The 23,341-nt window shown below is 43.1% G+C and overlaps 1 protein-coding gene across 1 annotated transcript in view; it reads left to right on the plus strand.

Moving 5' to 3' along the window:
* Nucleotides 1–371: 371 nt before the first annotated feature.
* The window catches only part of LUZP1 (leucine zipper protein 1), a 66,352-nt gene continuing 43,382 nt past the window's right edge, over nucleotides 372–23,341 (plus strand). The window contains exon 1 of the mRNA XM_036446456.2: nucleotides 372–497. The gene's annotated coding sequence lies outside the window, so the exon portion shown is untranslated. The remainder of the gene's footprint in view (nucleotides 498–23,341) is intronic.

Here is a 23,341-nt window from a genome sequence, read left to right on the forward strand (position 1 = left end):
GTTGAAAGTGAGGGGGAAAGGACTTGTTTAGGATCACACAATTAATAAGCAGAGTTGGGGACTGGAAACTCACGCCTCCTGAGTCTTAAACTGAGTTCCCTTTTCCTCCACATTGGCTGAGTAACAGAAATAGTATTTGTGGAGTGATCGCTTCTCCATCAGGCCCCGGGCTAACCACCTTTCCATGGATTATCTCACCCCAGAGAGTGAGTGCTCCTCTTGGAAGCAGGACGTTTTGCCTCCCATCTTGAATTCCCACCGCGCCTACAACTTGGCGGCGGAGTCCCGGTCTGGGGAAGGGTAAACGAGGCGGAGGGGGCGGGGCGTACGGCCTAGCCCCGCCCCTCGCAGCAGACCCCGCCTCCGGGACGCTGACGTCACCCGCCGGGCCCGCCCCTCATTGTCAGTCCAGGGGAGCCCGAGGAGGCGCCGGCGGCCGGGAGCCGAGTGCCTGAGCCCGCGGCGGGCGGGCGGGAGCGTGGGCCGGAGCCGCCGAGGTGAGGGGTCTGCGGCGGGGCGGCGGGGGCGCGGGGCGGGAGGCCGGGGCCGGGGGGGGGGCGTCCGAGGGGATGGCCGGCCCCGCGGAGGGGTCGGGGGCAGCCGGGGGCGGCGGGGGCGGCGGGCAGCGCCGGCGGGCGCCCCGGGGGCGGGCTGCGGGGTGCGGAGTTGAGGTGGGGGCGAGTTTGGAATTTCGGGGGGCAGGGCTCGGAAGGGCAGACCTTGGGGGTCGGCGAGACCTTGAGAATGTTTCTGGAGTTTTTGGAGGGGGAGGGAAGCCTCGGAGAGACTTCTCTCTCGGTGGGAAGGAGACTCTGAGGAGAAACGTTGGGGCGGGAGCTCAGGGGATGTTTTTGGGGGTACGGGGGGGCGGAGGGAGAGTTTTCAGGTCGAGTTGGGGAGGCGGAGGGCGAGCGCGCGGGGCCGGTGGGGGCGGGGAGCGGGGCGGGGGGCCGGCGGGCCGGCGGCCGGGGAGGGGGCTGCGCGGGGCCCGCGGGCACCCGGGAGGAAGGAAGTGATCTTACAGGAAGAGCCGGGCGCTCCTGAGGAGGAGGAGGAGGAGGAGGAGGAGGAGGAGGAGGAGGAGAAGGAGAGGAGGAGAGGAGGAGAGGAGGAGGAGGAGAGGAGGGAGGAGGGTGGGAGCCTTCGGCCGGCGTGCGGGGGACGCTGAGGGACTGCGCTGCGGGGTGCGGGCCGGGCCGGGCGGGGAGGGGACCCGCCGCCGCCGCAGCTGTCGGCCCGCCTCGCCGGCCGCGTCCCGGCGGCGGATGCTGGTCTCACGGCCAGACCGCCGGGCTAGGAAGGAATGTGAGGCATTCGCTTTGTTTAAGTTGCCAGTAGACAGTCCTGAGGACTAATTAATGGTGGAATCTGCAGGGGGACGCGGGCGAGCCGGGCCGGGCCGGCCGCCGCCGCCGCCGCGGTGAACTTTCCGCAGCGCACGCGGCCCGCCTCCCGCCTCCCGCCTCCCTCCTCCCCGCGCACCCCCGCCCCGCCGGCGGGGCGGGAGCCATGGCTTCCCGGGGCGCCGGAATGAAGTGCGGTTTCTGGGGCCAGTGGCCGCGGGCTGCGGAGGCTGCCCGCAGGGAACCCGGCGTCCCGGAGCGGCCGGGCGGGGGGGCTGCGGTTTCTGCGAATAACCTTGGAGGGAGGACGCTCCGGGAGCCAAGAAAGACCATCTTGCTGTGCAGCATCTGTTTCTTCGCCGTCAGCCCCTTTCCTAACGCTGCAGAACTTGTCGTGGCTTGTCTCTCGGAAATGCCGAGACGGGTGCTCACGCTTGCGGGTGGGAGAGGGGAAGAGCAGAGACACCCCCAAAAACGCTGCTGCAGTGCGATCTCCGCAGAGACAGGCAGGCACACTCCCTGTCGCACCTCTGACATGAATGACCTTGGGAAGAAGCACATTATGCTTCTGAGCTCCTGGTGCCTTCTCTGTCTGTCGCTGGTGGAGAAAAGACTCTCTGGACGTCCCTGCCTTTTTTTTGGAGGGGGGGGGGGCGGTGTCTTTTGACCTTTGTAGGGTTTGTTCAGGGCTTTTTACGGACTGCCGCAGTTCTGGCCTAAGGAGCTGGACTGGTGTCAGAACCGGGGGGAATTCAGTTCACCCAGTAAGAATTTACTGCCTCGGATGAAGGAGGAGGGAGAGAGGAGCATGGGTTTTCGGGGAACATTTCCCTTCTGAGAATCTACACAAGCATGTTCCAGATTGCTTCCTGTCACGTTGCGTGTTTGGTGGCATTCGTGTGGTTACATTGAATAACCCCCTAGAGAAAGTTCTCTTGTCAGAAATAATTATTTTGCTCAGAATTCCCCTTGGGGCATATTAAAGTTGTGCTCAATTTACTCAGAAGAATTTTCCAGGTTTCTAAAATTAAATCGCTTTTCTAAACATAGTCGCTCAAGTTTGAAAAACTGGAAATGGTGGGGTGGGAAGGGAGTTGATTAGAATATAAACAAGACAGCAAATACTGGTTCATCGTCCTGTGATTACTAACGGGGATTTTGGATCAGCCCTGATTAATAGGTGTTTTCTTACTCTTAAATAATTTAAGACCAAGAAGGGGAACTAATATTGTTGAGTGCCTATTCTGTGCCCGATAATGGTGCTTGGTGGTATATATCTCAAAGTCTTCACAAGTAGTTGGCGTCTGTTTCACAGAGGAGCAAATGGTGAGGGTCAGAAGCTAAAGGGATTTTCCCCAAGTTTATATAAAAACTAGTAAGAAGTGGAGCTGGAATTAAAACTCAAGTCTGTTTCTAAAGTCGCCACTAGGCATACTGCATTGGGAAGCAGGAGGCTTAGTTTCTAGGTCTTTGACTGAGCCACTAAGTTACTGGGACCCAGTCAATTCAGTGTTTCCTTCTTTTCCTCCAACAGTGTTGTCAAAATGCTTTTGAGATGTTCTAGTTTGTTTTAGTTTTAGTTTTTGTTGGTTTTTTTTTTAGAAAGACAAACCCTTGCTGTAGTGCTATAGCTCTATATGTAGTAGTTGCTTAATACATTTTTTTCTTATAGAGTACCTGGGTGATCAAAGATTGCATTTATGTAATGGAAGATGTTCGATAGCTAATGGTTCTTCCACTGTAGAGGCCATCATTGAGGTGGTATTCGTGATCAGAAATGAAACCATTTTTCATGTAACATGGCTTTGTGGGACATTGTCAGCTTATGAGTAAAGCACATTACATACAGGTAGGACCTACATAGTCAAGCTGAAAGATTTGGTATAAACTCTGAATGCACATAATAGGTGCTAAATAAATAAATATTTGCTGAATGAATGCATGCATTCTTTTCTTAAAAATGTTTTTCTTGACTTTATTAAAGAGAGGAAGGGCGAGGGAGAGAGAGAAAGAGATAAACATTGATGAGAGAGAAACATTGATCAGCTGCCTCCTGCATGGGACATTTTGGGGATTGAGTTTACATGAGCCCTGATTGGGAATCAAAACTAGTGACCTCAACTACTGAGCAACACTGGCTGGACTCTTTTTTTTTTTCCCCTAAGTCAGCTTTGTCCAGGTATAGTTTACCTACAATCAACTGCCTACAATAAAATTCACCAATTTTAAGGGTACACTTTGTGATGGATACATGACAAATGTATACAGCTATGTAATCACTACTGACTTCGTTTGTTTAAATTGGTTAGCAGAGTGGTCCCTGTAAATTTTGTCAAGTTTTTATATTCACATTCAATACTGTGCCATCAGAGAGAATATTAGAGAGTTCAGGTGCCAAGTTTGTAGGAAAGAGGGGAAATCTTAGATATTTGATGGTGAAATGCATGAGGAGAATAAGAGAGGGAAGATGGGGACATTTGTCAAATCAGGGGAAATATACCAGGTTTTCATTATTTTTATACCCTGTGGGAGAAGATTTACCCAAAGATTTATTGAAGAGTTGAACTGCTATTTATTTATTTTTTATGAAATGGTAGCTCCTGAAATATAGAACATCTTTGGCCATCCTTAAGAAGCACTTACAGACTATGGTTGTTCAAATAGTTCTTCAGGGTGGGGATGCTGTAAAATAATTAAAGACCTGCCCTTCCACCTGTGACAGAATATCCTTAGTTTACCTCTAACCTGTTTTAGCTAATATTCCACAAAGGGAACACATTAAGTAGAAATTGTGTCTTGCTGGGAAGACGTAAGTTTATTTTTTCCTCACAATTTCTCTTTACTGAACCTGCCCAGTCTGCTTTCATTTAAGTTAATATCTAAGGAAATGCTTGAAACTTGTTATTGCACTTTAAAAGAAACTCAATTTTTCACCTCTTACTCCTTATTTCTCTTTATTCATTCTATTTCTTTATGTTGCCTATTTTATAATCATCTTCTCCCACCCATGAATCCTGAGAATGGAAACTTTTTAACCATCCATATACCATTAGGAAATAATAATTAAATTAAAATAACAGTCCACCAACTCAGTATTTTGGGTATGACGGGGAGAAAATAACTCTATGAGATAGTCATTATCCTCGTTTTATATATGAGGGATCTGAGCTCAGAGTAGTTATGCCAAAGCTAGTGAGGGGCAGACTATTGAGTTGAACTCCTGTATAATTGATGCTCAAGTTTGGGGTCTTTTTATTTTATTACACTCTTTGGTGTATTAGGGTTGAGGAGAAGGAAGGGTAGGGGGAGGGGTCAAAATAAGTGCTTGAAAATCCCACATTAAAATATAAGCCAAAACATAACAAGCATTGCTGACCTGTTTAGGCATTGCTATTTTTACCTATTTATTTATTTTTTATTAAAAATATATTTTAATTGGTTTCAGAAAGGAAGGGAGAGGGAGAGAGATAGAAACATTCCATATAATAAAAGGCTAATATGCACATGGTCATCACACCCTCACACATAACAGCCAATACAGGCGCGTGCAGGTGGGTAAGGCTGCATGTGCAACCAGTCATCAGGAGATGCATGGAGCATCTCTTGGTCCCTCTTCCCCTTTCCTCCAGCTCCTGGTGGCAGCTCCCTTCCCTTCCACCTCCCTCTTGCGTGAGTGGCTCACTCCTGCTGGCATGCTTTGGCTCCTGCCGGCTCCCTTGGAAGCGGTGGCAGGCAGCTTGATGCACGCGATTTCGCACGCTGGGCCACTAGTCAGTGTTAAGAGAGAATTATCTATTGGCTATCTATTTGGCTGCTTCCTGTCCACCTCCTGGGGTTTGAGCCCCCAACTCTGGCATGTGACCTCCTGTTTCATAGGTCAATGCTCAACCAGCGACCCTTCAGTTCACAGGCTGATGCTTTATCCATTGGGCCAAACCAGATAGGACAGTTTTATCTGTTTTTGTACTTCTGTAAAAATGGAATCATATACCACATATTCTTTTGGATCTGGCTCCTTTTATTCAACAACTAGAGGCCCGGTGCACGAATTCATGCATGGGTGGGGTCTGGCCAGCTCAGCCGCGATTGGGCTGGGCTAGCTGCCAGGAGGGGCTTCTCCCGATAGGATGAAGGGCGCTGATTGGGGCAGGGCCAGCCAGGGGGAGGGGCTGTGGGTGGTCGGCCAGCTGGCCCCTCCCTTGGTCAAACTCCTGGTCAAGGGGACAATTTGCATATTAGCCTTTTATTATATAGGGTATGTTTATGAGTATGCAAACACTTTTTTTTTAATCCTCCCCTGAGGATATTTTTTCCGTTGATTTCCAGAGAGTATAAGAGAAGGAGGAGGAGTGGGGGGAGAGAAAGATAAAATCATTGAAGGGAAAGAGACACATTGATTGGTTGCCTCCCACACATGCCTCTACCTGGAACTGAGGTATGTGTCCCTGATCCTGACCATCTCCCTGACTGGGAATTGAACCCAAGACCCTTGTCTCTGCAGGCTGACTCTAATCACTGAGCAAACTGGCCAGGACTGCAAACATTTTATCTTGGCTTGTTATGCCTTGTATATAATCTGGCTCCTGCCTCTAAGCACATTGTCCATTATGCTTCAGTCACAGTAGCTTCTTATTACTTTTAAATTCAGCAAGTTCTTTCATACCTCTGGGCTTTTGTATGGGTGGCCTTCTCTTTTTCTTTTATAAAAACTTCATTGATTTTAGAGAAGAAGGAAGAGAGAAACATCCATATATTTGTGCATTCATTGGTTGGTTCTTTTTTTAATATATTGATTTTTTACAGAGAGGAAGGGAGAGGGATAGTGAGTTAGAAATATCGATGAGAGAGAATCATTTGATCAGCTGCTTCCTGCACACCCCACACTGGGGATGCCTGCAACCAAGGTACATGCCCTTGACCGGAATCGAACCTGGGACCCTTCAGTCCGCAGGCCGACGCTCTATCCACTAAGCCAAACCGGTTTTGGCTCATTGGTTGATTCTTGTGTGTGTCCCAACTAAAGATTGAAACCACAACTTTAATATATCAGGACGATACTATTTAGGCCGGCTCTCTTTTGAACACTCTTTCCCCTGCTTTTTACCTGGCTGCTTTCTTTTATAAAAATACATTTTATTGATTTTTTTACTAGTACAGAGAGGAAGGAAGAGAGATAGTGAGAAACATCAATCAAGCTGCCTCCTGCACACCCCCTACTGGGAATGTGCCTGCAACCAAGGTACATGCCCTTGACTAGAATCGAACCTGGGACTCTTTATTTTTTATTTTTTAAAATATATTTTATTGATATTTCACAGAGAGGAAGAGAGAGGGATAGAGAGTTAGGAACATCAATGAGAGTCATCGATCAGCTGCCTCTTGCACACCCTCTACCGGGGATGTGCCCGCAACCAAGGTACATGCCCTTGACCCGAATCAAATCCGGGACCCTTCAGTCCCCAAGCCCACGCTCTATCCACTGAGCCAAACCGGTTTCGGCTGAACCTGGGACCCAAACCGATTAAGCCATGGCTGGCTTTCTTTCTTTCTTTCTTTTCTTTTCTTTTCTTTTCTTTTCTTTTCTTTTCTTTTCTTTTCTTTTCTTTTCTTTTCTTTTCTTTTCTTTCTTTCTTTCTTTCTTTCTTTCTTTCTTTCTTTCTTTCTTTCTGGCTTTCTTTCTTTCTTTCTTTCTGGCTTTCTTTCTTTCTTTCTTTCTTTCTTTCTTTCATAAAGTTTATTGATTTTTTTACAGAGATAAAGAGAGGGATAGAGAGTTAGAAACATCAATGAGAGAGAATCATCGATCAACTGCCTCTTGCACCACCCCTACTGGGGATGTGCCCGCAACCAAGGTACATGCCCTTGACCGGAATCGAACCTGGGACCTTTCAGTCCGCAGGCTGACTCTCTGTCCACTGAGCCAGACCGGTTTCTGCATGGCTGCATTCTTTAAGCCTCAGCTTATGTATCAGAGTTGCTTTCCCTCATCCCTATTTTGCCAGTCCTTTCCCGTTACTAGTATTTCCTGTTGCCTCCCTTCTTAGCGCCCATTACAATTTGTAATGATATATCTGCTTGTGTGATTATTATCTGTCTTCCCTACTAGACTTCACAGGAGCAGAGTACTCATCGGTTTTGTTCACCAGTGTATACCTAGTACCTAACAATGACTGAGATATAGTAGGTATTTATAAATATTTAATTACCACTTGCCCAATTCACACCATTGTTGCCATTATCTTTTGTCCCTTTTTTCTCTTATGCTGTTTAACCAATTAATCTTTCCATCCTTCAATGCTCAGCTCAATTACCCCTCTTTGAAGTCTATCCTGGCTTTGCAATAATAGTTAGCTTCACTTTAAAAAATTGTGACATTAATTGCTGATACCCCTTATGTTTTTGGTAAGTCACACTAGCATGTCTAAGCTACCTAGTTGGATCTTAAAAATCTTGCAGCTTGTAATGCCAGTACCCCTCCTACTCTTGGATAACTTGACTATCTTGTATCTTTACCTAATTTGATCAGAATCTTCTTGATCAGTAGATAATTTTGTCTTAGCCATTATTCCTCTCAGTTCCTTTCACTGAGTTTTGCACATAGTAGATTCTCAGCAGAGTATTTAAAAAAATATTCTTATTGATTTTAGAGACAAAGGGAGAGGGAGAGAGAGATAGAAACATTAAAGGTAAGAGAGAATCATTGATTGGTTGCCTTTGCACCCCCCCCAATGGGGACCAAGCCTCCTGGTTCATAGGTTGACGCTCAACCACTGAGCCATGCTGGCCAGGCTCAGTAGAGTTTTTGATGATCGATCATAATGATGTTTATGTATAGGGAGCAATTTTAATTTCTCAGCTTCTTAACATGGATTCTTTTTATTAGAATTCTGTTTAGTGTTTTCTCTAATGCAAAGACTGAGAGTGCCCCAGTTGCTTCAGGTGACTTTATAATTATTAGGTTGTGAAGGTAAAAGACTCCAGTCCTAGTACCACAAAGCAGATATTTCTTTGGAATCTGTCATTGGTAAAAAGTAATTATGCACAGTGTCTTCTTGGGAAGATGCTTAGTCAGTGCTTCTCATGCTTTCAGATTGGAGTTATTAACTGAAATGAGATACTCATTTGAAAGTAATTTCATTTGAATTATTCTGATAAATGGCATTTTATTATGATGTCAACAATGAAAAATTTAAGCCAATTAAACCTGTTTATAGTCACCTTCTCTTACGTGTCAGTAAGCTCTCTCAGTAGTTATTCTTCCTCTTTTATTAAATGCATATACTAATTTTGTGTGAACTTTAAGCAAATTTAATTAGTAACTGAGATTGTTTAGCTTAACATATTGCACAATTGAGTGATAAATATTTTTGATTAGTTGCCTACTATTTATTATTTTGACTGTTTTAAAAATATGTTTTTATTGCCGGGACCCGTTTAGCTCAATGGTTAAGAGCATCGGCTTGGGGACTGAAGGGTCCCGGGTTCGATTCTGGTCAAGGGCATGTACCTTGGTTGTGGGCATATTCCCAGTAGGGGGTGTGCAAGAGGCAGCTGATCGATGACTCTCTCTCATCGATGTTTCTAACTCTCTCTCTCCCTTCCTCTCTGTATAAAATCAATAAAATATATTTTTTTAAAAATGTTTTTATTGATTTGAGAGAGGAAGGGAGAGGGAGATAGAGACAAAAACATTGATGAGAGGAAAACATCAATTGGCTGCCTTGTTCTGGGGATTTAGCTTACAACCTGGATATGTCCCTGACTGGGAATCGAACTTGTGTGCATGGGACTGTACTTAGCCAACTGAGCCACACTGGCCAGGGCCATTTTGACTTTGCTGATTTTGGGGCAATTTAGAAACAATATCAGAAGATTTTGGGGTAATTTAGAAACTTTTTTTCTCTTTTGCTCAGTAATATTTATTTTATTTTTTATTGTCTAAAGTTTTACATATGTCTCATTTTTCCCAATTGACCCCCAGACCCGCCATTCCCACTCCCAAGGGCAAGCCCTCACCGTCCCAGTATCTGTGCCCATTGGTTATGCTAATATGCATGTAATTTAGTAAATTTTTAAAAATGAAAACATTGGGGCAGAGGGACTTAGGAGGTTTCTGAGAGATATTGGAATAATTTTGTTACCTTTTATAATCTTACTATTCTCTTTTTCTTTAAATGAGCTAGAAATATTTTATGAAATCAGCCTATTTGCTTTTTAACTTATTTATTACCAGTGTCTCAGTGCACGGATTTGTGCACATTGAAAGGAAATTAATTAGAAAAGATATTTTAATATTGTTCTTTGCTTCTTGCTGATGAAAAGAAAATACGATTCTACCGAGTCTTCTGTCTACCTACTCCAGGACTTCTGTGACAATCAAATGAGATGATGCATGGGAAAATGCTTCACATTTGGTTCAGCTGTAAAATGTTTGCACCTGACTATAAAGCAAGTCTGGTTCCTGGGCTGAAGAAACTCCAAGGATGCTAGTTGCTAGGGAGAAGATATAGTTGCTATGTGACGTCTTAACTGGTGCCCATAGCAACCCTTTCCGGGCTGGGCTGGGCTGGGCTGCATTTTGCACCAGGGGGTCTTGGCAGCGTTGGCTGCGATTTGGTGTGGTGTTGCTCTGGGGTGGTGGCAGGGCCTATGTCCCACTTCGGGGAAGCTGAGTGGTGCCAGGTCTGCATTTTTAAATGGCTGGTGCATGTCATGGCAGCTCCTGCGGTGAGCATCTGCCCCCCGATGGTCAATGTGCATCATAGATACCAGTCGTACAGACACTTAGCCTTTTATATATATAGATAGATTAAAATAAAAAGTATAGCCGAAACCGGTTTGGCTCAGTGGTAGAGAGTCGGTCTGCAGACTGAAAGGTCCCAGGTTCGATTCCGGTCAAGGGCATGTACATTGGTTGCGGGCACATGCCCAGTGGGGGGTGTGCAGGAGGCGGCTGGTCAATGTTTCTCTCTCATTGACGTTTCAGGCTCTCTTATTTCTCTTCCTCCCTGTAAAAAATCAATAAAATGTTAAAAAAAAAAAAGTATATGTAGAATCAGAAGTTTTCTTTTGAAATATGAAGAGACAAATGATAAACTATGGGGAATTTATTACAAAAAGACACTTTTCAGAATGGATTACAAAGTTAGTATGTATTTTCTCCTACACTTTATACATTCACAATAGAATTGTTCATAGTGTTGGTTTCTAGGCATCATGGGATCTTGAAATACATTTCTGAATCACATTTTATTCAAGTAAAACTTTATTGTATGCTAATTATTTAACAGTTGGTTACTCATTTGTGTCATTCTCATTCTTTGACCATTTTTGGTTAAATAGCACTTTGCCTTATAATAAGGTTATTTAAAGCTCTACAGTTCCAGTTTCATAGCCTTAGCCCCAATTTTTTCTCTCTAAGCTGGTGATAGTGGCTGTGGAATTAAATAATTTAATGTACAAAAGCACTTAGATCATAATGTTGGTAGGTAGTAAATATTAGTCATTATTAAAAAAAAGTTTTTGAGAGTATATTTAATTTTTAATGACTTAAAAGAATATATATTTTTATTGCTTTCAGAGAGGAAGGGAGGAGAGATAGAAACATCAATGATGAGAGAGAATCATTGATCGGCTGCCTCTTGAATGCCCCCTATGGGGATCAAGCCCGCAACCCTGGCATGTGCTCTTGACCAGAATTGAACCTGGAATCCTTCTATCCGGAGGCTGATGCTCTATTCACTAAGCAAAAATTAGCTAGATTAATTTTTTAATTGATTTTGAAAAGAAGGAGAGGGGGAGAGAGGAAGAGAAGAAGAAAGGGAGGGAAGGAGGGAAGGAGAGAGAGAGGGAGGGACAGAGTGAGAGGGAGAAAGGGAGTGAGAGGGAGGAAGGGGGAGAGAGAGAGAAAAAGAGAGAAGAGAGAAACATCTATTTGAGAGTGAAAAATTGATTGTTGCCTTGTGTATGCCCAGGTTTGATTCCATGTACTTTGGCTACAGGCTCCTCCCTGGTCTGGGCCCTGATCAGGGCTCATGATGAGGCAACCAATCAATGTGTTTATCTCACATAGATGTTTCTCTGTCTTTCTCTCTTCCACTTTCCCTAAAAATCAGTGGAAAATATCCTTGGGTGAGGATTAACAATAGCAACAAAATTAACAGTTTCTATTTTTATAAATATATTTTTATTGATTTTAGAGAGAGAGGAAAGGTGTGAAAAAGAGATAGAGGAACATTGATGTGAGATAGAGGCATTGATCGGTTGCCCTCGCACGGGGATTAAACCCGCATCTTGGGCCTGTGCCCTGACCAGAAATCGAACAGTGAGCATCATTTTTCTGTTTCTAAACATAAAGAAATCTCTGGTTTTATCCAGTTTCAAGTTAAATAGAGAAGTTAAATCCTGAGCAAGATAAATGAAGTTAATTTTTGGCTTTTTAAACCCCAGAGCAGCTTTATCACAAATGTTCTATCTACCTTGTTACCTGGGTTTATATTTCTGATTTAGGCCATCTTAGTAATTTATATCTAATAATCAATGAATAAGCAGCTTAGCTAAGTCTTATAATTGAAAATTTCTAAGAATTCTTAGTTACTGAAGACTAATAACAAATCTATATTAACTATATGCCATTCACTGTACTTAAGTGCTTTTCATGTCTTTAATTTTTCTCTCAACAACTTTTTATTATCCCCATTTTATTTTATTTATTTAAAAAATATTTTATTGATTTTTTTACAGAGAGGAAGGGAGAGAGATAAAGAGCTAGAAACGTTGATGAGAGAGAAACATCGACCAGCTGCCTCTTGCACACCCCCTACTAGGGATGTGCCCACAACCAACGTACATGCCCCTGACCGGAATCGAACCTGGGACCCTTCAGTCCACAGACCAACGCTCTACCACTGAGCCAAATCGGTTTCGGCTATTATCCCCATTTTAATAAATGAAAATCCTTAAGACATAAGCCTGCCCAAATTCAATACAACTGGTTAATGCCAAGCTAGGGTTTGACTCCTGAACTTGCTTCCCCCAACTCCCTGACTTTTTTAATTAAATTTATTGGGGTGACATCTTATATAATAAAAACCTAATATGCTAAGTGTGCAGTTGACCAGTCGGCCGTTCAACCAATCAAAGCATAATATGCTAATGATAGGCTAAGGCCAATCAACTGCTCACTATGATATGCACTGACCACCAGGGGCCGGACGCTCTAATAGGTTAGCTTGCTGCTGGGGTCCAGCTGATTGGGACTGAGCAAGATGGGCCAGACACGCCCTGGAGCCTTCCTGTGGTCCTTCCCTGGCTGGCCAACCTCCCGCCTGCCCAGTTCTGATCATGCACTGTTGGCCTGGCCTGCACCCTCTCGAAATCTGGGACCCCTCAGGGTGTGTCGGAGAGTCAGTTTCAGAATTGCACAGGGCAGGCCGAGGGACCCTACCTGTGTACAAATTCATGTACCAGATTTCTAGTTGGTTAATAAAATTACATAAGTTTCAGATATATAGTTCTATAATACATTATCTGTATATTGTATTATGTGTTCACCACCCCAGGTCAAGTTTCCCATCGCCATTTATCTCCCCCATATCCTCTTCAGTCTCTACCCACCCCCATTTCCCTGTGATATCACATACTGTTGTGTGTGTCTTGCTCATGAACATTGATTGTATTGTTTAAACCAGAACACATGACGATTTAATGAACTGTGTCTTTAAGGTCATTATTTCCTAAATAAATGAGGTCAACATTGGCTTATGTTCCTTAGGATAGGAAGACTGCTAAAGAGTGGATGGTAGTTGGTTGAATGTAGAAGATATTTTTCTGCCACAGCTGTATTGCAGTGCGATATGAGATACTCTTCAAAAACATATTTTTAAAAAAATATATTTTTATTGAGTTCAGAGAGAAAGGGAGAGGGAGAAATAACAATGATTAGAGAGAAACATCAATGATGAGAGAGAATCATTGAACAGCTGCCTCCTGCACATCGCTTACTGAGGGTTGAACCCACAACCTGGGCACGTGCCTTTTGACCGGAATAGAACCTGGGATCTTTCAGTCCACAGACAGTCCACTGAGCCAAACCAGCCAGGATGAAATATTATTAGTATAATTTTAAAAAACTATATACTTTCAAATATGTGCTAAAATATTTTTTTGTGGTAACTTGAGAGCTGATGATTATGTTAGACATTTTAAAAAGACTATAGTTCAATTTCAAAGAGATTGAGTAATCAGGATCTTAAAGAATTGTTTACATAGATTAGTCTTGGCTGAATTTTAGTCTGTGAGGTCTTCATAGAGGCAGTTTGGACCAGAGTTTTATAGTAAGATGGATGGATAGGATTGGAATAGACAGACAGGAAGAGTTTGGTTTTCCAGGCCAGGGCAGAAGCATGAGCAAAGATACTGAGATTGGAAGTAAACTTGTATTATGATTGGACCTGAGAATACTGTGTGACCTCATAATAGAATTTAGATTATGGAGTAGGAGGTATAATGATCAGTCAGATTATGAACAGTCTTGAAAGATATACTGAGGCAATTGGACTTGATCTTGCCAACATTTGGGAACCATTGAAGGCTTGTAAGTTGGACAGTGACTTGATAAACTTGAAATTATAGATCGAGTAATCAAAGGGTTTATTAGATTATTGGAAAAGAGGCCAGTTAAAGATTTTTGTAGAAATTCAGGTGTGAACACTATCAGGACCTGAATTTAGGCGCTAAAAAAATGAATATGTTGGAGAGAAGTTTTGAAAAAGGAAGAGAGAGGATTTAAAGATTAGAAGATTGGTAAAGATAAGGGACATTTGTGACTAGTTATCGGAAGTTGGAAAAGGGGGCAAGATAGACTTTTGCCTCAGATTTTCTGCTAACTGCTTTATATCCATGTGTTTTTACAATTGTATTTGAAATATGTTGAGAGTCTTCTAAAATTGCTTTGGGATTGAACTGGAAGTTAAAAGGTTCCTTTTGTTTTGGAAGTACTCATTTGGGGAAAAAAATAGTATGTTTCAAACCACTAAACATTGTGTAAGTTCTTAGTTATGGAGGTTGTAAACCTTATAAATAACATTATCATTAGATGGTAATCTAATTATGTAAGTGCAGAGGAATTTTTGGAATGCATTTGTTATGTTAGGAGTTTTTTGTTTAACTTATCCTGTGTTTGTGGGGGTGGGGATAGTGTGGGAAAAGGGGGGAGGCTTAAAAGACCAAGTCTGGTCTGTGGCCCTAGTTCTAGTCAATGACATGCACTTCTTTTTTGGGTAATGCCCCTCATTATCCTTTGGTAGAGTTCTCCACAAATCCTAAACAAAGGTCTGCTTCAGAAAACAAACAACGAACTGTTGAGACAGTTCAACAAATTGCTGGTCATGGCAAATAAAATTAAAGGAAGTTTCAGGATCCAGCTTCTGGGATTTGAAGACCATACCACTTGAAAATGTAGTTAGGTCTGTAAACTCAGTGTCATGATACCTAGCATTTTTTTTTTTGGTATGCACCGCTCTCTTCATTCCTCCCATCACCTGCAGTTATTAACTTCTTTAGCTTACTCTTCATGTTTGCTGTTGATAATTGCTTCTAAGTTCTAACTGCTGCTATCATCTCCATAGTATAAAACTCAACCCTACCCCTCTCTGCCTCATTCCTGATGTTCCTTTACCAACTGGGTCAGCTAGAACCTGTGTACAAATGTGAGCAAAGCCTTAGGTTCTTAATCTTTTCTCCCAACATTTCATCTATCTCCTTGTTTTCAACTCACAGTTGAAAACAAGGCCCTGTCCTGGTAACTAAGTTGGTTAGAGCATAGTCCTGATATGCCAACGTTTCACATACAAGAGACAACCAATGGATGCATAAAAACAAATAGAAGTTTCTCTCCCTCTTACCCTCTCCCCCCCTAAATAAGTTAAAAAAAGAAAGAAAACAAGACCTTTTCTCTAATGAATAATAAATATTATTCCTGTTTTTGCTGGTTGAAGACTGACTCCTTGGACAGCAGGGAATAATCAATGCATTTCTAGTCCAGTGGCTTTTAGCTCATTGGCTTTCCATTTATGCATGGCTCCTAATTTTTCAAAGTCCCTACCATCTGCTCTCTCCATTTTCATTACTTTTGTTCAGTGACTTTCAGGATCCATGTGGATCACTTTTCTTCTCTGAACCATCCCGTAGTATCCACTTTGTCTAGTACCTCACTTTTATCAATTACTATCTTTCTCTCTTTCATCTTTACTTCACTCTCCATTGAGTCCTTCCTTTCAGATTATAAATGCACTGAGGTCTTGTCTGTTCTAAAACAAATAAAATCCCTCTTTCTGTCTCTGAATTATTGCCATCTTATTTTCATTTTTTTTGAAAATAAGATGGCAATAATTGATGACCATTTTAAAGTGCATTTGGTCAAAACCTTTTTGGCTCAGTGGATAGAGTGTCTGTCTGCGGACTGAAGAGTCCCGGGTTCAATTCGGTCAAGTGCATGTACATTGGTTGCAGGCACATCCCCAGTAGGGGCTGTGCAGGAGGCAGCTGGTCGTTGATTCTCCCTCATCGATGTTTCTAGCTATCTATCCCTCTCCCTCTCTGTGAAAAATCAATAAAAATATATTTAAAAAAAAGAAGTGCATTTGTATACAGTTTTTTCTTTTCCACTCATTCTTTAACACCTTTCCCTTCTTATTTATGTTCTTTAATACTTGACTGTAAAAGCCCTATCAAAAAACCCAATGCCGGCCTGGCTGGCGTGGCTCAATGATTGAGCATCGACCTATGAACCAGGAGGTCACAGTTTGATTTGAGGTCAGGGCACATGCAATCTCCATCCCCATTGGAGGGTGTGCAGGAGGCAGCCAATCAATGATCCTTGTCATTTATGTTTTTATCTCTCCCTCTCCCTTCCCCTCTGAAATCAATAAAAATATATTAAAAAAAAAAAACAAACCCAATGCCCATGTAGTCAGACATTTTTCTTAATCTCTCTATAATCATTAAATTATTGATCACCTTCCTCATTGAGCACGCTATTCTTTGACTAGAAATTAAAAGTGTGTTTATTCCTATCTAGCTTGGTATGGCCATTTTGTCTGAAACTTGGCTGGTTGTTGGATTAAACAACTCTGGTGTTCATCTGTGGCCTGTACTGACTAGTAGAGAAGGGGTGGAGCAAGTTGGCACTGTGCATTTTGTAGTGCTCTGTACCATGTGGACTGTTAAGTAAATAATTGGTTTGACTTGCCATCTTACTGTTCTTTGGCTTTTTCCTGATCCTGCTGTGGCTTGTGTGCAAGATAGTATCTGTCTCATAGTATTCTGTGAAATAAATGAGTTCATGCAAAGGGCTTAGGATGGCACAAAATAAACATACAATCAATGTTAGCTATTGTTATGCTTTTAACTTTTTTAAGTACGTTAAATAACATATCCTTCAAATAACATTTAAAAAAATATATTTTATTGCTTTTTACAGAGAGGAAGGGAGAGAGATAGAGAGCTAGAAACGTCGATGAGAGAGAAACATCGACCGGCTGCCTCTTGCACACCCCCCTCCGGGGATGTGCTTGCAACCAACGTACTTGCCCTTGACCAGAATCGAACCCAGGACCTTTCAGTCCGCAGACCCAACGCTCTACCGCTGAGCCAAACCGCTTTCAGCCAAATAACATTCTTGTAAGAGAGAGAGGGTCTAGAACAAGCATGTCAAACTCAAAATGCCAGACAAACTAGGCATGTGGCCCGAGTGCCGCGAGTTTGACATGCTTGGTCTAGAGTAGGGGTGTCGAACTCAATCAGAGAAGGGGCCAAAATCTAAAATCCAGCCTAAATCGCGGGCCGAATGGTTTACTGAACAGTCATAAACTGTCATTGTGATGGAAACGCAGCGGAGTGCAGTGATGACAGCGCGGTGCGGGCCACATTGCAAGGCCTGGCGGGACGGATTTGGCCCGCGGGCCTTGTGTTTGACACATGTGCAGACTGTAGCATATTTATTCCTATTTAAAAGATGAGAAATCCATGAAGGATCTTGTCTAAGGACATCAGAACTAAATTTAATGGATAAAATTTAAAAGGTTATTTAATTTTAGTTTGAAAGAAAAAAATGGTTTGGGAAGAGTGTCATAATAGTCACTTCTCGGTCTGGTGCGGCCAGGCCTGGAGCAGCGGCTGCCAGGCTGGGAGCGGCCAGGCCCGGAGCAGAGGCTGCCAGGCTGGGAGTGGCCAGGCCCGGAGCAGCCAGGCCCGGAACAGCTCGCTCCTCGCCTGCCCCTACCCCACGGCTACCTCTCAGACATGGCTGGAAACTTTTGCGGGAACTTGAGGGTCTGCTGAATCAAGTGATGAAGGCTTAGATCTGGATGTGTTGAGTTAGTATAGCGCTGGGGTGATGATCTGTGAGTGCCTTGGGTGGGGCCTGGATGAGGCTGGTTGACCTATTTGGAAATGTCTTTTGTGTGAAGGGTATCATTGTGTGGAGGTATTATTGATATGAGAAAATGCTAAGTAACTGATTTACTATCTGAAAAGGGATTTACAATCGGGGAAAGGGGATCGCTTCTCGGCCTTTTGGCTAAGATCAAGTGTGTGGAAAGGGAGGGAGGAAGAGACTGAACATAAACTGTGCACCTATGGATGAGGACAATGGGGGATGGGGAGGGGACGGAGGGTGGGGTGGGAACCTGGTGGAGGGGGGAAGAAATGAGGAACTTTTGTAATAATATGAACAATAAAGATTGATTTAAAAAAAATAATAGTCACTTCTCTTGTGTAAGTAGGACAAATCTGGTGTTTGGAATGAGAATGGAATGAGAAGGAAGATTGCTCCCAGCTACTTGGTTCTTCTGTTCCTTGATTCTCTTTCTGCTGTTAAAGAGGAAGTGGGGAGGATGTCGCTTGCTGCGTCATTCCTAGGTCATCTAGTAAGCTAAGAGAAACAGCATTTGAAGGGTATTGGATTTGCTGGGAACTGAGAAAAAAGCTTACCTGTTGTATGTGGGAAAAAGGTAAATGAATTGTCTCATGGATTTAACTCTTGAACTGCTTCTATTGAATTCCACTATTTTGTCCTATGTCAATTTTTTGCAGTTGTTTAGAGGCATTTTTAGGATCGAAGTACTTCTAGCTTTTCATTATTTTTTTAATGGTCTCACGCGGCTTGATGGCGCTCAGATGTCCGCCAGCACCTGCTTTTGCTGCAATGTGTTCTGCATGATCTCTGCATTGTTGTAAACAGAACTTGGCCAGACTTGCCCTTTCCATTTTTTCTTTGATGAAAAGATTTCTTTGCATCTCTTCCTTAGGCTAGTCTGCTGTAGCATTGGAGGCTCTTCTACCTTTGGAAAAACCTGAAGAGAAAAGTTTTTGAAGCAGTCACTTTGTGTTGGAGTTTTTCTTGGCTAGTATTTCTCTAGCTGTTAGCCTTTCCTAAGGCCTAGTACACAGAAACAATGTCTTTAGCAAAGGTGTATTGTACCTGTCCAGGCAAGAGACTACTACCACTAGTCAGTAGAAATGCAGAGTATAAGAATGGAACCATATTGAATTAGGCTGAATAATGATTAAGGGTAGATAAAGCAATTACATCTACTGGAAGAGAACTTTAGGATCAGGCAGACCTGGATTTAATTCCTAGTTCTGCTGTTTATGACCAAATTGCTTAACCTCCCTGAATCACAGGTTTTTTTTTTATTTTTTTTATTTTTATCTACAAGTAGAAGTACTAATAACACCTAGTTCTTAGGGCTGTTTTAAGGATTAATTGAGTTTAAATTTCTGACATTGAACAGAATGCATAGATATAATGCTGTGAGCTGTTACCTTTCTGAAGTTGAGTTCCTCATTAAAATTGGGATATTAGACCATAGCCAGTTTGGTTCAGTGGATGGAGCATCAACCTGTGGACTGAAGGGTTCCAGGTTTGAGTCTGGTCAAGGGCACCTGCCTCGGTTGCAGGTTAAATCCCCAGAAGGGAGTGGTTCTCATCATTGATGTTTCTATCTTTCCCTCTCCCTTCCTCTTCGAAATCCATACAAATATTTATTTATTTATTTATCTATTTATTTATTTATTTATGTATGTATGTATGTATGTATGTATGTATTTATTTATACAACCTCCTGTAGTCCCCCCTCACCCCCCATCCCCCTAAGACCCATTTGGGACTGGGCAAGACCACCCTGATTGTTCACCTGGGGACCCCACCTGTGCACTAATTTGTGCACCAGGCCTTCAGTATATCTATAATAATCTATAATAATAAAAGCATAATATGCAAATTGACCAAACAACCGAATGACGACCATCTGGAAGAAAATGCTATGACACACACTGGCGCCAGGCCAGCCAAGGTAGGTGTGATGCGGTTGGTTAGGGGCCCTTGCCATCGCCCCATGATTGCCCCTGCAGAGGGAGGGCATAGGCCACACTCTGCGGGGCGATGGATCGGGGGTCGGGGGGAGCTCTGCGATTGCCCTGCAGAGGGAGGCCCAGGCTGTCTGGCTGGCAGTGCTGTGGCAGGTGGGCGGGGCCTTCCTCTGTGGGGTGATTGATCACGGGGCTCCTGGACTGAGAGGGTGCAGGCTGGGCTGAGGGATTCCCTTCCTGGAGTGCACAAATTTCGTGCACTGGGCCATACACAAAACACAAACATACTCTCTCTCTCTCTGCTGGAGAGGACTTTTACTCATTCTTTAATCAGTTAACTGCCATGCATCCAAAACAGAAACCATCCCATTTGCATCTCTAGATGATTCTGGTGTACAAAGGGTTAAAATTGAGTTTAGACATCTTTGCTTCTATGAAACCTTTCCTGACTCCATAACGCAACTACTTTTCTACTTTGTACTTCTATTGTTGCATATATATTTAACATTTTTACTGATTTTAGAGAGGAAGGGAGAGGGAGAGAGATAGAAACATCAGTAATGAGAAAGAATCATTGATTGACTGCCTCTTTCATGCCCCCTACTTGGGATTGAGCCCACAATCTGGACATGTGCCCTTGACTGAAATCAGTTCGCAGGCCAATGTTCTATCCACTGAGCCAAATCCGTCAGGGCACAATATGTATTTTTATTTGGTTGTTTTAAAACACACAGACACAAAAGTGAGCTTCTCACGTATGCCCTCTCAGGAAAAAGAGAAATACCAGCACAAGGTTAATGCATCCGAGGCTCAATTCAATATTATTGAGCAAGGCATGTCCTCTAAGTAGGAATATACAGATAAACACTCTTCTTATGCTATTATCCTATCTAATAAAAGAACAATATGCAAATTGACCATCACTCAAACACACAAGATGGCTGCCCCCATGTGGACACAAGATGACCGCCATAAGATGGCCATCAGGGGAGGGCAGTTAGGGGGGACCAGGTCTGCAAGGGAGGGCAGTTGGGGGGCTATCAAACCTGCAGGGGAGGGCAGTTAGGGGTGACCAGGCCAGCAGGGGAGAGTAGTTTGGGGCAAAGAGGCTGGCAGGGGAGCAGCTAGGCATCAATCAGGCTGGCAGGGGAGTGGTTTGGGGTTGATCAGGCTGGCAGGCAGAAGTGGTTAGGGGCAATCAGGAAGGCAGGCAGGTGAGTAGTTGTGAGCTAGCAGTCCTGGATTGTAAGAGGGATGTGTGACTGCCCGTTTAGGCCCGATCCCATTAGGATCGGGCCTAAACGGGCAGTCAGACATCCCTCGAGGGGTCCCAGATTGGAGAAGGTGCAGGTTGGTTTGAGGGACCCCCCCCCCCCCCCCCGCAGCACGAATTTTGTGCACCAGGCCTCTAGTAATTTATGTAAGTGACAAAGGTAACCAAATGATTATCTACACTAATAAGAATAAGATGCAAATTGACTGTACCTTTGTATGCCCACCAGCCAATCAGGAGTGAGCATGCAAATTAACCCAATAAAATGGTGGGTTAATTTGCATACACAGGCAAGTGGGGTGGGACACTTGCATTGTCACCATGGTGACACTGCAGGTGTTCTGCACTGCCCCAGGCCTCTGGGCAGCTGATAGATAATATTATGTGAATTATAGCAATATATGGGAGGTGGAAAGGTGGCTCCAGGCTGAAGCGAAGGTAGTGTTGGCAGCCAGGGGAAGGAAGGCCCATTCTTGCAGGAATCTTTGTGCATTGGGACCTCTAGTAACAATATTAGTGCAGCCCTACCTGGTTTGGCTCAGTGGACATATGCCTTTGATTGGAATCGAACTTGAGACTGTTTAGTCCACAGGCTGATGCTCTATATACTGAGCCAAACTGGCTAGAGCTGGCAATTAAGTCTTTTTATTGTTGAGTTGTAAGAATTCTCTGTATATTTTGGATACTAGTATCTGATTAGATATATGACTTGCAGATATTTTCCGATTTTTTTGGATCTATATGCCTAGAATTCATTGCCCAATTCCTACATATATATGAGATAGTAGAACTAGAGGCTCTCTGAAAGAGTATATGTTGATTGAAATGATTGCCATACTACAGGTTATACAGAAGTTATGGAGTTCTAGAAGCTTTGGGTTATACAAAAGGTAGTTGAATATTTGACTAGGAACTGGGGAAATTTGAGTTTTAGACCTAGCATTGCCATAGCCAGATAGTATGACCTTGGCATATCATGTAATTTTTCAGGTTCTCGGTTTTCTCATCTGAAAAGTGATTTGGACTAGATAGTCTTTAAGATAACCACTTAAGTTGTGTGAAATAGAAACATAGATGAGAGAGAATCATAGATCAGTGCTCAATCACTGAACCACATTTACTGGGCTTCATTGATTTTTAGAAAGAATGGAAAGGAGGAGGAGAGAGAAACATCAATTAGTTGCCTCCCCCATTCCCCCAGACTAGGGCCAGGGATCAAGCCTGCAACAGAGGCATGTGCCTAGACCAAAATCAAACTCTGGATCCTTCAGTCCCACGGCCAGTGCTTTATCCACTGCCAAACTGGCTAAGACCCAAAGTGATTCTTTTGATATTGGACAATGAAATGTGTCAACATTTAGAAGATCCACATATCTGTCAGCTTAGTGAACTAGCATTCCAAATGATCAATGCATGATTTTATAAAATCATGCTTGGGTAAAAGATCCATTCAAAGGGCAAGGTAGACCAATTGATTTTAATGTAACAAAACGTAAGTTAATGTATGTGGCTTCAGGTTCCACATTGCAACTAACCTGTAAGAAACTGCCACTTGTTAATTTATGGTGTAGTTTAAAATTGGATTTGTAGGATTGTTTTATCATGTTTAGATGCAGTGTAAACATTTTTAGTAAGTAATATTACATAGATGATGCTATGTCTGTCATATGGGGAAGCACATAATATTAATCTATCCCATTAATGTTGATGGTAAATTTGATCTCCATTGTAAAGGTACCTACTGTTCTATGTAACTAATTTGTGGAGAGACTTTTAAACAAGGTGAATATCCTATTCTCCTACCAAATGGTTTTATTATAGCATCTGCCAATGATCTTGTCTGAATCAGTTATACTTTGGTGGCTGTGGTTATAGTTGTTAACATCCGCTTTAATAATAACAGCAGTAAAAATCAAATTATGCCCGAAACCGGTTTGGCTCAGTGGATAGAGCGTCGGCCTGCGGACTGAAGGGTCCCGAGTTCGATTCTGGTCAAGGGCATGTGCCTTGGTTTCGGGCACATCCCTAGTGGGGGTGTGCAGGAGGCAGTTGATAGATGATTCTCTCTCATCGATGTTTCTGACTCTCTTCCTCTCTGTGAAAAATCAATAAAATATTCTCTCATCGATGTTTCTGACTCTCTTCCTCTCTGTGAAAAATCAATAAAATATATTTAAAAAAACCCAAAAAACAAAATTGTGTTTTCAAAATACTTGTGAACTTAGAAAGCTCTATTCATATATATTGTCACTACAATTCTGTGGTTTAGTTTCCCATCATAGATCCTTCTGAGCTCAAACTCTCCAGAGCTACTTAAGAAGAAAGGATGGCCATGAAGTTTCAATCGCACTGT

This window comes from Pipistrellus kuhlii, unplaced genomic scaffold, assembly GCF_014108245.1.
Source record: "Pipistrellus kuhlii isolate mPipKuh1 unplaced genomic scaffold, mPipKuh1.p scaffold_m20_p_2, whole genome shotgun sequence".
Classification (NCBI taxonomy): domain Eukaryota; kingdom Metazoa; phylum Chordata; class Mammalia; order Chiroptera; family Vespertilionidae; genus Pipistrellus; species Pipistrellus kuhlii.